Source organism: Lygodium microphyllum, chromosome 16 (assembly GCF_053477565.2).
Source record: "Lygodium microphyllum isolate KBCC chromosome 16, Lygodium_microphyllum_v1.1.10, whole genome shotgun sequence".
NCBI classification, from domain to species: Eukaryota; Viridiplantae; Streptophyta; class Polypodiopsida; order Schizaeales; family Lygodiaceae; genus Lygodium; species Lygodium microphyllum.
In genome coordinates this window covers 133,256,451-133,271,589 of record NC_141150.1, presented here as the reverse complement: position 1 = coordinate 133,271,589, position 15,139 = coordinate 133,256,451, and the positions used below count along the sequence as shown (strand labels likewise).

At 38.5% G+C, this 15,139-nt stretch overlaps 1 pseudogene; it reads right to left on the bottom strand.

Annotated features, from left to right (window-relative positions):
* Positions 1 to 415: 415 nt before the first annotated feature.
* On the bottom strand, positions 416 to 1,109 carry LOC148023456 (ferredoxin-dependent glutamate synthase 1, chloroplastic/mitochondrial pseudogene; annotated as a pseudogene).
* Between the last annotated feature and the right edge of the window lie 14,030 nt (positions 1,110 to 15,139).

Genomic DNA, 15,139 nt, shown 5'->3' with positions numbered 1-15,139 from the left:
GAAGAGGGTATAGTTACTGTTGCTTTCAGGGAGAGTCTTTCTCTCTCTTTCTTTTCGAGCTCCTCTCAAGCTTCCATAGAGCCCATTCAGTGCAGAAGCTATTCCTAATGGGAAGGCTCACGAGAGAGCTGGTAGTAATCAAACCTTGCCGGTGATCCTGCCCTTCCACACTTCCATAAATTCTATGTTTCCCCCTTCATCAGGCCTGCCCCCACTACAATGAAGAGCATCAGCACCAGGTGCAGGCACGTGATCCCAATGTTTATGAAGGAGCTCTGCCTAGTGCTGCAACAGATGCTAATTGTAAGGAGTGTGATGAAGCCAACGATAGGAAGATCTAACATGTAATTGCCTTCTCCTACAAGGCCAGGAACTCTAATTAGCCAGGCACTGCCAAGTCACATTGGCCTCAAGTTCAAGCAAATGGGTTTACAAAGATGGGACTGGTGAATGCTACAGTGAATGCTATAGAAAAACCATATTCATCTACTCCCATAATTGTTGGCATCATCACATCCACTCCACTTTTGAACCCTCCATCAACTCGAAGAACCACCCTTTCCCATAATCCATTGTTGATTAGCATCTGATGTGTATCTGTCAGACCAAGCTCCCATGGTCCACCTACATGTTTGATTGAACTAACAGGGCTAGCACCAATGCCACCATCACATCCCAATATCTGAATGATAATTGCATTACCCTTGGCAACACCAGATGCTATAGTGACTATTCCAGCTTCAACAACAAGCTTCACAGAAAATTTGGCATTAGAGTTGACCTGATGAAGATAAAAAATCAATTGTGCCAAAACTTCAATCGAATAAATGTCATGGTGGGGTGGAGGTGATATCAATGGTACACCAGGCTTGGAGTTCCTAAGCTTTGCAATATAAGCACTCACTTCCTTCACAGGGAGCTGCCCCCTCCCCCCCCCCCCCCCCCAATGCCCCTTCACCTGGTTTGGCTCATTGTGCTATTTTTGATTTTCAATTGATCTGCATTGACTAGAAAAGTTGATTAACACCAAATCGACCTGATGCTACCTGCTTAATTGCACTAGTAGCAGTATCACCATTCTATAAACCCTTGAGATGAGGCAAAGTCATAGCTCCGAAGATGTCACTCTTTCACATAATAAACCCTTAATTGCACTAGTAGCAGTATCACCATTCTATAAACCCTTGAGATGAGGCAAAGTCATAGCTCCGAAGATGTCACTCTTTCACATAATAAAGAGTCATCCACGTGCATGGAAGGCATCTGTGCAAGAGCTGGCTGACTGATTGGAAGAGTGGGAGTCCCCAGAGTGCTAAGCAAAGATGGATTTAGATTTGAAAATACAGCAGGAGGAATAGCTTGTGCAGTCGAGGGTGCAGCAACACTAGAAAGAGTTGGCTGACTGATTGGAAGAGTGGGAGTCCCCAGAGTGCTAAGCAGAGATGGATTTAGAGTTGAAAATACAACATGAGGAATAACTTGTGTAGTCGAGGGTGCAGCAACACTAGAAAGAGCTGGTTGACTGATTGGAAGAGTGGGAGTCCCCAGAGTGCTAAGCAGAGATGGATTTAGAGTTGAAAATACAACAAGAGAAATAACTTGTGCAATCGAGGGCGTAGCAACACCAAATGCTACTGATCAAATGGAGAAGACTGAGCAAGTAAAGAGGTTTTAGGACTAGACATCATCACATTTTTAGTTGCAAGCAGTGGTTCAACATGCCACTATAGCATAAGTATGCACAGTAGAGGGATACAATAGAAGCAGATAAGAGGCTTCCACCAACCTTTGGATGAAGAGAGATGACAGTGAATGCGCAGATGAGGAAAAGGGTGACAATAATAAAGAAAGTGTTCAACTAGCAATCATACCTAGATGGGGTGAACCAGTGGAAAATAAATCCTGACAAGGTGAAAGTTGCTGTATAGCAGAAAATAGAGGCAATGAGCAAGGCAATGTTCCAAAACTTTTTGTCCTTTTCCACCCATGATGCATTCCAACTATGAGTAAAATCTAACAAAAGGATGACTTGCACAAGAAGAAATGCGGCAGAACCAAATTTGGACAATGTCTCATATGCATAGACTACTCCATTGGGAATGAGAAACATCAAAACAATAAGTGTGGACCATGCAATAAACTTGGCCATCCAGCCTCCATGGTGCAAGCCCTCTCTGTATTTGGCAATGCAACCAAAGTAGAAACACAATAACCTACTGGTGGCCCTCCAATCATTTTACTTTCCAAGGCAGCAATTGCTTCTTGGCTGTATACCTCTTTAGAACCCCAAAACTGCAGAATCTTTTGGAGACGTGTTTGGTTAGTTTCTCTGTTTTGAGGATCATGATACATTGCTACTAGCATAGAGCCCATAACTCGCTAGAAAGCTAAGAGGTTTGGAGCACGGGAAGGCGTTATGGGGTTAAATTTTGGGAGATTCTCCTTCTATGGCCTTCAAAGCATGCATGGAGCTACTGAAGCTCAACCCTTCCTTCTCCCATCGAAGAATCAAGCTTGAAGACTCAATTCTTGGCTGAAGCTTTGTCATCATGAAGCTAGTTGGAGCATTGGAGAGCAACCTTGGGACATTGGCCACTGATTCTAAGCCCTTCTTCACTAATCAAAGAGCCGATGCCAATGAGGTGGCAAGACAAAAGAGGGGTGACCCTCCCTTGCCATCAAAGACCCTAAAGGGGTGCACAACCCGGCTTGAGGGGAACTTTGCCCACCTCTCGGTGATCCGGAGCCTGAACTTACTTGCAGGTGCAGAGATATTTTGGAGACAGTGAGAATTGGCATATCATGATGATGCCATTGATGTCTATGACATATTGATGTACTTGGGATTATGCCATAGATATATATGGCATATTGATGTACCACTGATGTACTTGCAATGATGTATGACTGAGAATCAATGTCAAAATGTATCTTTAGATACACATGCAGTCATGTATGCAGTTAAGACAGTGAATGCAACAAAGAGTGCATGTATGATGCTCATATGTGAGTGACACAGTCATGGGAATGCTCATTTTCATGCTGAGCAGTGATGTTATGATGTAGATCATATGTATGTATGTTGAAGCAATGTATGGTGCCATGGGAGAAGTGTTTGTAGACATATAATAGACGGGGGACCATATTTCAGCTCTCTTGAATTCCTACAAGGTGCTGTAGACATTTTCAGTCAGTTAAAGAGGTAAAGAGTGAGTACTAGCACTGAAGAGTAGGTCCCAAAGAGTGTTTGAAGACCTCAGTAACCCCCTATCAGTTGGGCACTACCCATCCCTTACAGGCCAAAATAGTCCCCTACTGATCTCAAACATGGTGCAGTCGCATAAAACAACTAAAGATTTGATGTTATAGATTTTTATGTACTAAACATGTAGCAGTATGCTTGTGTTTTTTGTTTGAAGAGGGGATCCTTAGCTTCAATTTGAACCAAAAAGTGGGTCAGGTCAATCAGAGCTCCCTAGCTCAAGTTACGAGCAAAACAGTGAGCGGGGGTCTAATGGGGACTGCACTTAGCCATGGCAAGGAACAGGGGAAAAACCAAGGCCAATGAAGATGTTCAACAACAAATCAAGGATGCACAAGAACCAAGGACTAAGAACAATCCTGAAATGGAAGATGAAGACTACTCTCATGATGTGGGGAGCCTTAGTGTACTCACTAACACCCTCGATTCGCATGAGACAAGGCATGTTGAGAGGCATAGAGAATTAATGGAAGGCATTGGTTAAATGAAGACCACTATGGATACCCTTGCTACCCAGCTCACTAAGTGGATGGAATTCCAAATGAAGGGAAAAGAGCAAGAAGATCAGTCACATGTACATGCTGAAAGAATCGCCTTCCCATCAGTTAATGCAAGTTCTCATGGGCATTATGCACTCGATGCTTATGCTTATGACCAACATGTATATGCTGAGGGTACATACTATGATTTGCATGCATCTTATGAATATGGACGTAGAAATATGCAAACGAACATGAGCAATATGAAAGTACATCTAGACAACATGTTAATGCTCATAGATATGATGTACCATGTCATAATGCAGAGTATCACTCCATTGAACCTTGGCACAACAGAATGGCTATTATGGGCAATATGCTTATGCTTATGAGCATCCACCTTTTCAGCAATATAGTCATGATTATACATGTTAACCTTTCTTAATTGAGCAACCTAGTTCTTATGGATGTGACAATAATGGCCATGCTTATCAGTACTCTTCTAGCTTTGATCAACAGCAAGTTCATAACTACCATGGTATCCTATATCCCAATCAGTTCATACCTCATGATTACCCAAATGTAATGATGAGTTCTTTTCAAAGTGCTGATGATGAAGAAGAGAGCAATGAGCAAGCTAAACAACAAGACTGGGATAATGAGCAACATGATCAACAAGAAGATGAGCAAGAAGACCAAGAAGATGTACAAGAAGGGAATAGTGAAGAGCAAGATATACAAGCTGATGATATTTAGCTGATGAATCACATGAGGCACTCATAGATGTAGATGGTTATGTTGAAGGTTTTAGACTCTTGGAAAAACCTCATGACGATATTCTTGAGCATTAGTTTACACTTAATCAAGGTTTACAATAACCATTGAACGCATTTGATAATGAGTGCCTTGATCATGGTTATGATAATTGGCATATGTCCGGTGATGATATAATACATGATTTAGGCATACATGAACATAAAGATGGCATTGTGCTTCCCTATGATCCGGGAGATTATGGATATGATTATGGACTTGATTATGTGGATACTTCCTTGTATCCATTTGATCGGGGTGGATTGAAGCATGTGGTTGATGGCTATTCTTTTCTCTTGGACAATCATTATGACAAAATACCTTTTGATCTAGGAGGATAATGGATTGCTTGGGATCTCCTTTAGACCAACATCCATCTTGCGGGCAATTTCTTCCTTTTGGTAGACTCTTTTGGCTGAAGATTGGTTTGCTATGGCCATATTTTAGTGCAGGGAAGATTGCAGATAGCTCATTGTTTTACACCAGATTTTACTCTAAACTTTGAACAGCCAAACCCAACCTACATAGGCTTAAAGCACTTTCCAAGAGATCCATTTTGATGTGTAGCATGCCTCGATCGGAGTTTCCTACACAAAGTTATGACAGATTTACTACAGCAAGGTCCTGTAGTAAACAACTTGTTGTCCACTGTCTACAGCTTGCATTTATTTAAGATATTTAGGTCAAATTTTCATTTTAATAATTCCCTAATAAGGCCCATGTATCGTACATACCCCAATGACCCATCATATGCAATAATACCTCTTCATTCATTTATATATCCCTCTAATACTACATCAGAGTAGTACTCTGATCTGCTCTTGCCCAGTTATCATAAGTGCCCAAATTGTTTTTTAGGGCAAAAACCTTCAGGTGGGGATGGAATATAAGAGAGGGGGATTTAATAATGGAAAATACTAGCTACACTGGCTGGTATATAAGGTGTTAGGGACTTGATTTTTCACCATCAAATAATAATACAAGTCTTCTTTCATCTTCACCTCTCTCTCCAAACTTTCATGGCTTCTTCCTCTCTCTTTCTGTCTTTCTGTCTTTCTCTCTCCCTTTCTAGTATTTCTCTCTCCTCGTCACTCTCTTTCTCTGTCTTCCTACAGTATTTCTCTCTCTTCTATACACACTCTCTCCTGTCCTCTTCTTGACAAAGGAATTGACATTACTTTTAACACGTGTTTAGATGCTAAAGGAACCCTGTTCAAACACATTTAGGATTTGTTAATGCTTGATAGAAAGCCTATGCAAACCTATTTAGGGTTTGTTAATACTTGATAAAATGGTATTTTTAATGTTTTTGTAATCACCCTTTTTCATGATGTTATTAATTTTTTAGACAATTTGAACATTGTGTCAAATGTGATTCATGAATTTTCTAAACCTACTTAAGACCATGGTTAGCTTGCTTGCTTAATACTTTTCTACATGCTTACTAGTCTATTACGACAATATCACCATGTGTATGCTTGCTTGAGACCAAGATTTGGTAGGCTTGCTTAAGATCATGACTATGTAGGCTTGCTTAAGACCTCAACTTTTATTGCTTATTGCACCAATGTGACTTTAGACAAGCAAGAAAGTGCTTATTGCAATAAAATCACCACTTTCTTGCTTGTCTAAAATCACATTAGGGCCAAAAACATTTCAAAATGGCACTCGTAAGAAAATGCTTAATTTGCTAATTAGAAGAGGTTTAGAAGAGAAAAAACCTCCAAATTTGGCTGCCTGAACGTGATTAATGAGAGAATGTATGATTCATTTAAGAGGTCGGGTATTAACTATCATCAATCTTTAATGGACGTTAAGTGTTACCTTTTCAGTCTTATTCTCTTGGAAATTGCCAAATCTTATATTTTTGAATTTTCACACCAAAAGATACCGCTCATTTATTCCTCGACGTTCATTTTCTACACCTCTCTTTCCTGTGGTTCTATTTCCTTCTCTGTGATATTATTGCCCCGTTTAGGGTTCCCTACGAAAATGTTTACCAGTATCTCTTCTAGCAATACAAGCGCAGCCCCACCACGCAAGTATAAGCTTACTATTTAGTTAGATTCTATCTATTCATCTTAGAGGAGTATACACCATCGAGCATTGTTGGACAAGGATGAAGCTAACAAGTTGTAATTACAAGGAAAGAAGCATATAGACTTATGGATTGATGGAAATATTTATTCTTCGGACCCTTCTATAGGTAAACATCCTCCTTTTTACAATATTCACAACTTCATAAGGTATGTTGGAGATGGTTGTGATGGGATGCTTGGCTATTGCATAAGGTTATATTTTGCATCTTTTACATTCAAAGAACAAATGCATGAAATGAAGGAAGCATTAACATTGGCATAAAAAACTATTTCTGAGCTAATGGACAAGGTTGATAATCTAGAAAACTCTAATCAATCATTGCAAGAAAAATTATTGCGCTTGAAAGAAACTCCAATAGGATTTAGACAGAGAAAAAGACCACTTAAAAATATAATGGACTTGTGTAGTCGGGTGAAAAAAAAGAGACGAAATCTTGCAAAGAGATGTGTCTCTAATATTTCAAGTATTAATATTTGAGAGAATGATGAGAGAATTCATCTTATTAAAGAAACCATAACAAAGAATGGCATTATAAGGATTCTTAAATCACCTGAAAATGTAGACTTGAGAAGCCAAACTCTGAAAGAGTTAGTGAAAGATTTAAAAGGAACGGTTAAACCAAATGAAATAGTGGAGACATGTGACAGTATGGGTATCAGTCGTAGAGGTTACTGTGCTCTCTATAAATTGTGGTTTACAAATCTTAAATTTCATAGAATAAGTGCATTTGTTTTGCCTTGGTCTCTTGCAGTTTCAATTGCTAGGACAACTATGAATCATAGGATTCCAGATGTTTTTGGAGAGTATATCCATATAGAAGGATCTACATCCTATGAAAAACATAAAACAAAGGCCTTTTTTTAACACATTTAATAATATTTGGATTGACCTTAAAAGAGTCCATATTGCAGTGGTCCATATATATAAATTTACTATGCAAGAATGTGGTGGTATTTTGAAGTTTGCACTAAAATTGGATGAAGCACAGATTCAAAAGGAACAAAATATAGAAAGAGTCAACATCTATATCATGAACAGGGCATTGGATTACAGTATTGGTAGGGGGCAAGAACAACACTTTAAGATACAATTCGATATGGAGCTTTGGTAGATTGGTGCGGTCCAAGTACCAACTGAAAGTCATGAAATCTTGAAATGGTTATTCTCTCATACAGGTATTCCTGATATTATAAAGTCCAAAGTAAAGGTGAAATGTTGATAGTCAATAGTGTTGGTAGTTTTAATGTTGAATGGCATATGAGTGTTGACTTAAAAAGTATCAAATGTATGCTTGGATTAAGTAATGAGACCAATGCAAAATATCCTTGTATTTATTGCATGGAAAGTTTGGGATCCAAAGAATGGAGTACTTTGCGGCCAGCAAGAAGAGCCCCGACTCGGAACTCTATAGATTTGAGCAAGTTCAAAAATTTGGATGGCTTGTGGGATCCTATTCTCTCAATCTCTCTAAGGAGCATTCATATTTATACATTACATGCAGAGATTAGAATAATTGATAAGTTTCTTAGATTGCTTCTTGACTACGCATATTCAATAAAATCAACATCTTTGTTAGATGATTGCATTGATAAATGTGAGGCTTTACTGTCAAAAATGGGTTTTCATGGAGGTCAAGTTCACATGAGAAAGGATCCAATAGACTCAAGGAAAAAAAGAGAAGTCTTACCAGATGTCTCTATGCGGGGGGTGCAAAAGCTAGACGATTTCTAAGAAATCATATTGGTAAACAAATGAACACCTTGTGGGAGTGCTGGAGAGAGTTGTGTGCAATCACAACAAATGTGGCTAGCACACCACGAATTGCATTCCTACGAATGGAGGTTTGGAGACACCTTGACATATTTTTAAAAATGCTCAGGGAACAAAAGATAACATCTAACTATTCGGAAGAGTACAAACGTTCAATTGTGAATCTTGTTCAAGCAATTAAGGAAGCTTGGGGAGAAAAGGATATTACTTTCTACTTGGTAAGATAGACATAAATTTGAATCTTTCTACTTTGAAAACAAGGTTTAATGATTTAAACCGATTATCACTTGTTGGTTGTCATAGCATATTCTTCTTATTCATGGGCCTTATTTTGTGGAAGAGCAAGGGCCCCTAGCAACTTACAGTAGCCAAGGTATGGAGAAATCTCACTATCAAGCATGTATATGTTTCTTTCAAAGCACGAGACATGGAGGAGGAGCAACAAAAACCAATGCCCTTCAAGAGTTATTCAATTGGTTTTTTCGAAGACAACTTCAAAGATTGAGAACAAAATAAATGCGGTGGAATCTAAAATACCGATACTATTTTCAAAATATTATAAACATGGCTAGCTTTTAAGAGCCTTTACATCCTCGTCCTCCTCATGCATTTTTCCTCTTTAATGTAAAAACTCTCTTCTCTTGTATCCAGTTATGGATTTAATATCTATTTTGTTTGCTGTTAAAACATAAGATGAGTATGCTAGAAAGTATCTAGCCCTAGAGATAGAGAAGTTAGGGCCATAACCAAATATTTGGATGCTAGAAATTATCTAGCCCTGGAGATAGAGAAGTTAGGGCCATAACCAAATATTTGGATGGCTGTTGTCTTTTTTAAAGACATAACTTTGTGTGCATTGCATTGTAAACCTGAGTATCCAAGAATCCTTGTAAGTGCTTTAACATAGACAATTGGCCATGAGGCCTCCTATGAGAAAGTGCTATGCAAAACCAACCGAATATTGGGATCAGTCTTCGATATGTAATGCCCAAGTGCAACATCCTTTAGGGAACTACCACCAACTCTCGATCCTTTTTCTCTTCCTAAGAAATTATCCTTATCTGCAATCTTCAACTGTAAAAGCAACAGTCAGAATGAAAAAAATGAAAACATGTATGTGGTTCCACAAAAACAAAAGAATGCATTACCATTTGATTTTCATCACTCTCAATTTTGCTTGGATTCCATAAGCTAATTGATTTCTCCTTGACATCCTTGAGCTCCTTTACATATTTTGACTCCTCCCTTCTGAAATTGGAGATTCCAAGCTTCTCTTGAAATTGATCAAACTCTTTGTCAACAGCTTGCAACTCTCTCTCAACATCTTTAACCTTGCTTACACATAGGGAAAAAGCATTTGATGCATCTATAAACTTATCATCAAACATTTGAGTATCTAATTTAAGTAAGTCCTCCTTGGACTCATTTTCAACATCCACTATGTCTTTTGCATCTACAGATGCCTCTACAATAACTGCCAAGCAATAATCTTCTCTCAAATTGAAAAGAATTTGGAGATTAGACAATAATATGTACTCCTTGTCTTTAATTGGGAAAGTAGGCAAAGATGGAACGATAAGGCTTGAAGGAGTGTCAGATGGTTCATCAACCTCTAGAGTGGTCTCTTCAATTACTATCTCTACTTTGAATTCAGTAACATCTAGGTCCTTTGCAACCAATGCTTCAATTTGGATATCCAGTTGCTCCTCAATATCAACTTCATCTACAATCTCTTTAAGAAGGCAACATTTAGATAATTTTGAGGTTTCTTTATGCTTTTCATCAGATCTTAGAGGGTATTTCAAAAGGGAAAATACAATGATGCAGTAAGACTTAAGCATAAGCTTGCATTTTTTTGGGTGTAAACATCATAACTTAGGTGCATAAAATCTATCAAGAGAATGATAACCACATTTCTTGGTAAACAAGGACTTCTCAGTGCCTGACCTTCCAACAGGGGTGTGAACATACTCCTTGGAATCCAACTGAACAACAGGATATGCCAACTCTTCAAACTCTGCAAAATCTTCCTTGATAAAGTCATTTGAGAAATTAAGAACTTGATCAAGGTCCCACCCTGGATTGAAAATCTCCCTAACTTTTGGATAGAAAGAAATGTAAATGTTGTTTTCTATGAGAAAATCCAAAAGCTTCTCAGAGGCTGTAACATTTGTAATTTGACATAGCCATGGGATCCTCATAAGAGCCTTTGAAGCCTTTCCCTTCTTTGGATCCTTCCTTGAACCTTCAGTTGTCATAGACATATGAGATGCTATTGAAACATCTAAGGCCACTGACTCCTTTGTCATTGTGGGCTCAAGGACTCTTTTCCTCTTCATAGATGTGGAGGCAGACATATGTGACATCTCTGTACCAGATATCTTCTTGAGATTTAACAGCTCTAGACTGCATGTCTGCCTATACAATGCAAATATCAAGGTATAAGCCTTTTGAAGTGGTGCAGTCGCTCCGTCTTGGAGTAGTTACGAATACGACATGATTAGGAGCCTTTCGGAATCTCCAAACCCCACCATCGCGCCCTTTTCGTGAGAGTAGAAAAACAAGTGTTAGCCGAGTTAGGAATACGACACAATAGGAAGAAAATCAAAAGATTTCTATTCGTCTTCTCTCATTGTGTTGGATGAGTTAGGAATACGATGAGTTAGGAATACGACACAATAGGATTGTGCCTGTGGTGGGGATGATATTGATGGAGGGGGTGACAGAGTATGGACGGAGGGGGTGACATGGAGATTAAAGGCAGAGTATGGATGCAAGGGTTGATGCAAGGGTGATGGAGGGGGTGTCAGTGATGAACAAGGAGACAGAGGGGGTGATGGAGGGGTGTCAGTGATGAACAAGGAGAGGGGGTGATGCAAGGGGTGATGGAGACGATGTTGGGGACGTTAGACGTGCGAGGAAATGGGGAAGAAAAGTGCGTGTAAAAATTTGGGTGGCCTTAAATAGGCACAAGGGGGGAACAAGGAACGTTGTAGAAATCCTAATCAAACGACCAATGAGAACATGACACGTGGATATCAGCACCTGCGATTATATTAAAACTTCTCAGTTGGTGTGAACGTGATTTCACACCTTACATCACGACTGCCATTCGTCCGACAGTTCTGACGTATCCGATTGACAGAGGTGTCATACGTTCGACGTTAGAGGTGCCGTACGTTCGACATTAATCACGTCGAAAGTTGTTGAGTTGTCCAAAATAGCGCAATAGAATACCTCACCAACTAAGGCAAGAACCTTCATTACATTGTATTGGAGCTGTGGAGGTGCTAAGTTGTCTGAAACAGCACGATAGCATAAATCAGAACTTTTGCAACAACCTGCATCGCGTCGTATATCAGAGATATAGAGCTTCTTCTTGTCTTCTCGCACTGCATTGCGACTGAGGAACTCGTGCATTCGCGTTGCATTGGAATTTGCCAATATGAAGCGATTAGGGAAAAGAAGGAACTCAAATTCACTCTATCTCATTGTATTGGTCTAGACTTTATTGCGAAGCGAGGAGGAGGAGTTTAAGGCTTCCATCTAGTCTCTGTTACGACATGATGGGAGTCAGTTGTCTTCATGTTTAGCTTCCTTATTGTGCCGTGTGGGTTTCAATGGCTAGGACAAAATAAAGTGCAAGGAAGGTCTTGGTGAAGAAATCTTTTGAAGAGGGTCCTAAGCTAACTGTTCAGAAGACAATTGAAGAAATTGTTGTCCCTATTACACAAGCTGGTAAAGTTTGTTCAGGTGAATCCTCGGAGAACAAGTTATGTGGTGAGTTTGCACCCTAAGCTTCTCCTCACTCTCAGGTTCCCAAGGAACCCCTTGTGAGGAAAAAGAGAAAGTCAAGGTGGTTTTATATGCACAGGTGTTTTGCAAAGATTAGGAAAGCTCAAAAGTCAACTACTCACCTCATTCCTAAGGCTGCATTTTTTAGACTAGTCAAGGAGATATCTAATAGGTTGTCCTCTGTTGCTTCTGTGGATGACCTCAACAAGAGATGGCAGTTGTCTGCCCCTACTATGCTTGTAAGAGGCATCATAGGATTTTTTAATAGATTTTATGAATGATGCTTATATTGCAGCTGCCCATGCACATAGAATTACTTTAATGAATAAAAACTTTAGTATGGTTAGTAGACTTAGATATAGGTTTGACAAAGTTTTGAAGTCTCTTCCATCAATTGATCAAAAGGCATTTGAAATCCTCAATGTTCCACCCAAGAGAAAGCAGAAAGAGCCACCAGCACCCAAGATTGAAGAGGTTACCCATTTGTATCCTACAAGAGTTGCAAGTGAGCAGGAGGTTATCTTGGAGGAGAAAAGGAAAGAGGTAATAGAAAATGAGTATTTGATCTGGTAGAGAAAGATTTTGTCTCTTGGCCAAGTGAACTATGAGAGGATGGACAAAGTGTGTGGCCAAATGGTCATGAATGTTTCTGTTAGTCCTGAGAAAGAAGACTACCTCAGCATTTCTCTAGAGGATAAGATCCTATTTGAGAAAAAGGATACTAAACTAACAAATTCAATAGTTTATTGTTGTTTGAGGTAAGGTATTTTACTCCTCTTTATTTATAATGAATTTTTCCAAGGGTCCTTATATTGCACTCATTCTCTTATTTATTCGTTACTTTGTATACATGGCATATATTGTTTCTCTTAGCATTGATATTGCTAAGTGTATATTTGTTATTGATCCACTTCTCTCTGTGGATTTGTTTTTAAAATATGATTCAAATATTATAAGGTTTTTTAAGGACTTCGATAGTGTCACAAACCATTATAATTTTTTCCTATATATTGAAAGGTACTTTCTTCAATGGTTCTATCTCTTGATGATTTGTCTTTAAGGTTGTTTTTTACTTGTGATTTGGTTTGCAGAGGACACTGGAGCCTAATCTATATCGACATTCCTGCAAGAGGTCATTTTTATGAATTCTCTTTCAAGAATCCATGGCCAATCAAAGATGTATTGTCAATAAACACTCTTTATTTTATTTTTTATTGGATAAAGTTTATAATATTCACTAATAAGTTAATATATGCAGTGCTGCTAGACTTGTTACTATCCAGTTGGACACTAGCTTTCAAAGCATTGTTGATCCTTAGAGACCTTTCAAGTTTCTGCTTCAAGAGGTCCCATTGCAAAATGACGTACATAGTTGTGGCTGGAGAGTGATTTCAAATGCTTCGAGAATAATAGATTCAAAATTATTGAATGTAGAAGGGGTGAATGTAAGTTTCCTATGCTTTATCCTTTTTATAGTGAAAGTCTCTTGCTACTTTAAATAACTTGTGTGCTTTGTTACAGTGCAGAGGCTACCCTGACTTATACATGTGGTGGATACAGGAGAGGTATATTGAACTAGTTTTAGATAGGGCAATTACACCGATGGACCTAGATTCCCCTCTCCCAGCTAAAAATTCCAAAGGACAGGCAACAACGAAGGGCAAAGGCAAGAAAATAGCAACCACCAAGAAAAAGAAGTCTCCAAGGTCGAAACAAAAGGGGCCCAAAATGAAGGGCATGCCTAAGCTTTCTCCATTGAAATTTAGTCAATTCCCTCTAAAGCCCAAGTAGAAAAGAGTGCCTGAGGTAATTAAGTTCTTCGAGCGACTAAGGAAAACACCTACTAAGAGGAAACTAGTGATGATGAATGAAAGTATGGAAGATGAAGCAACTTTTCCAAAGAAAGAGAGAAGTCTTAAGGATGGAGAAGCTATAGATCAAGGAGAAGCTAAAGAATAGCCCAAGGATGGAGAAGCCAAAGATCAAAGAGAGGCTAAAGAATAGCCTTATAATTACTAGTTTGTCTATTTGTATTGAAGTAACAGTCCCCTTGTGTATACATCTGTTGTGTAATATTCTAACCCAAAATGTAATGATATGTCATTTTGATCCCATGAAAGACGATTTTTTGTTTATAGAATCATAGAGAATTATAAAGCTTGTACCGAGTCTTTCCTATTAAATTGCACTGCAATTTTTTAACTCATGATATAATGAAATCATTTTGGTCCATAAACAACGATTTGTTATTCACAAAATCACTGCAAATCTTATACCAAGATTTTTTTAAATAGTACTTATCAATGTATCTAATTCTATGTTTTTGGCAGCAATATTGAGCAAAAGAAAGATTCAAAATTGTTTATACATGCATATTTATGGTCCGAAACTCACAACACTAGGAGGCAAACAACTCATACACGATATAGAGCTCTCAACTCTTTTTCCAATTATAGCATCATTTACCTTGAACTTATATCCAAGAGTAACATTCTCTAGAAACTCCAAGGTGTCTCTTACATCCTTAAGACTCCACTTTGAAGTAATGTTCATCTCCTTTACTTCTTGTGCAGTAACTTGCACTGTAAGTTTCAATGTTTTACAATTAATATTTGAATCTAAAGTGTTGAGAGTGGAAAAAGACTGAATTTTTGACTGATTTTTGTTGTTTTTGATGTCTGAATGATCAATTTTTGATGGATTTAAAGTGATGTATGGTTGCTAATGGAAGTATTTGAGAGTGTTTTGGATGATATTAATTATGTTTTGGAAGTTCATGATGATTCTCAGTAGAGATATGAAGCTCTGTGATGTTCTGATAGGTTCTGTTGAGGTTCTAATTGGTTCTGTATACCTTCTGTATAGCTTCTGTTTTATTCTGATTTTCTTTTGTATGAAGCATGGATTGATGATTGATGAA